The sequence below is a fragment of the Triticum dicoccoides genome, chromosome 2B (assembly GCF_002162155.2).
Source record: "Triticum dicoccoides isolate Atlit2015 ecotype Zavitan chromosome 2B, WEW_v2.0, whole genome shotgun sequence".
In the NCBI taxonomy this organism is placed as follows: Eukaryota; Viridiplantae; Streptophyta; class Magnoliopsida; order Poales; family Poaceae; genus Triticum; species Triticum dicoccoides.
In genome coordinates this window covers 281,589,144-281,591,766 of record NC_041383.1, presented here as the reverse complement: position 1 = coordinate 281,591,766, position 2,623 = coordinate 281,589,144, and positions in this window count along the sequence as shown.

Genomic DNA, 2,623 nt, shown 5'->3' with positions numbered 1-2,623 from the left:
GTCTGAATCTCTCTCGACCATCTATTTCATTCGTGTGGAGCCTCTTTAGTCTTTCTTTAATCATTTCAACCGGTGAATTCTCATCTCGGTGGACATTCTTCATCTCTTTTCTTTTCCGGTGGATTCAATTCTAATTTTTGGTAGTGATTATATTCTTTTCCTCGGGTCAAGTGTTTTCCCTGCTCGGTCTCCTCTCACCAGTTTATCCTTCCGGAGTGTTCAAGACATCTCAGGAGATTCGTCTGTGTTCCAATTAAATTCGAGGTTGTCACCTCATTCAAATATTTCAGTTGTTCCAGTGAATCATCTATCTCTTCAACATACTTTTCAAGGGTGTTTCTTTCAGTGGGCCCTAACCCACAGGTCTTTTCCCAGGATCTTACCTGACTCTTCTAATTCCCCCAGAGTTATTCTCAATTCTTTTCAAGTGTGACGTAGGAATGGATCCCATCAGTCCTTGCCTTCTCCAAGATCTCTTTCAAATCATTTCATTGTTGACTCAACGTCTTTGGTTCTCATTCTACTGGAGTACCTCAGTAATTTTGGTGGTGTTTCTCATCGTCTTTTGAAGATCGAAGAAGAGTTTTTCCTCTAATTTTTGTCCGTTCTCTCGTATATTCGTGATTCTAGCTTCATGTCATCCTCTCGAATTATTCCAATCGTCAGATATTTTTTTCTTACCCATTCGGAGTATGTCAGAAGTTGTTTTCCCATTTCTTTTCACCGGAGGCCATCGTTCCAGAAGAATTCTTCATCCTCTCATTCCAGCTATCGTTCTCTAATTATCTCGGCGCTTCGCTCAAATGTTCTTTAATCAGCTTGTTATCTCTTTGTTCTTTTGCATCTAAATTTCCTCTAGCATATTTGTTCTTCTAATTATTCCCGGTGATTCTTTCTCTTTCATCAGTCATTTTTGAATTCTTAAGGTGGTTCGTTCAAGTTTCTTTTCTTTGATTATCATTTTAATTCATCGTTCTTTTCAATCCTACCGGTGGTTCATTGAAGACCTTTCTCAAGTTTTGCGTCATATACCCCCTCAATCCATTTCCAACGAGAATAAGTAATATGCGAAATCCATCTTGTCATCAATTTAATTTGATGAAGGATAAGCATACAATAAATCTTATTCTTATTTCATCCAAGTGAGTAATCCCTTCCTTCGGAGTTTGTTCTTGGTGAATAAATTCTAGTTCCAAGTGTTTTCATCTTTTCTTTTCCGGAGTTCAAATTTCCTCGGTCATATCATCGGAACCTCCATCTAAATCATCGCAATGCTCATCTTATTCTTTCATCCTTCATTTTATCTTGTCATCCTTTTGTTACCGAAGTTCTTCATGGTGGTTCTTTATGATTTAATTCATTCTTTCAAGAGTTCATCAAGATTTTGTCGGTGGAGTTCAAGTATCTTTTCTTCTCCCGTCTTGAAGAGCAAATAATGCTTCATTTTCTTGGGAAGTGGAGTTTTGCATTTCTTCGTTCTTCTCAGATATTCAAATCCGTTCAATCCTTCCTTCTAAGTTCTTTCCATTCCATTCTTTTAATTCTTCCGGAGGCATTGTGTTGTTTATCTCATCAAGTGCCATCCCATCTTGTGAAGCTCGTGTTCTATTCTTCCATGTTTCAGCCGGAGTGCTGCCTAAATCCTTTCAGTCTTATTCGTTTCTTATCTCGTTCTAACCGGAGTGGTTTCATAGTCTATCTGATTCCGTGAGCTTTCGATTCTCGTCTCTCTCGTCGTTCCTCTCTTCTTCTCGAGTGCTCTCGATTCTTTGCTTCTTCTCTTGAGTTCGTGCTTCACCTCTTCCTTTTTCCCTTCTGTCTTGGTCCTAAGATCTCGGGACGAGATCTCTTGTTAGTGGAGGAGTGTTGTAACGCCCCGGATTCGATGCGCCAGGTGTCTGCCAGTTATTCGTCATTGTTGCCATGTCATGTGCTTGCGTGTTGCATTTTTTCATGTGATCATGTGCATTGCATTGCATACATGTTCGCCTCATGCATCCGAGCATTTTCCCCGTTGTCCGTTTTGCAATCCGGCACTCCTATGCCCTCCGGCGTTCCCCTTTTGTCTCCTGTTGTGAGTGGGTGTTAAACTTTCTCGGAATGGACCAAGGTTTGCCAAGCGGCCTTGGTATAGCACCGGTAGAGCGCCTGTCAAGTTTCGTGCCATTTGGAGTCCGTTTGATACTCCAACGGTTAACCGCGTAGCCCGAAACCCCGCCCCTTTCTATTTGCAGCCCAACGCCCTTCCAAAGTGGCCCAAAACCCATCTAAGTCTCTTCCATGCTCTCGGTCGTTCGATCATGATCGCGTGGCCGAAAACCGGTCCTCATTTGGACTCTCCTAGCTCCCAGAATCTATAAATATGCCCTCCCCGTCCAAATTCGCGGATGATTTCCCCCGAAACCCTAGCCCCTTCTCCACCGCGCCGCCGGACATGTCCATCCGCGCCGGACATGTCCGCCGGACACGTCGTTTCGCCCAATAAGGGCGTGCCACATCATCGTCGCCGCCCCGCGCCCAATCCCGCGTCGCCACGTGGGCACCGCCGAATCCCTCCGCGCGTCGCCGCCCGGGGCCCAGATCCGGTCCGCCCCGGGCCGAACCGGGCTGCGCCGGGCCCGCA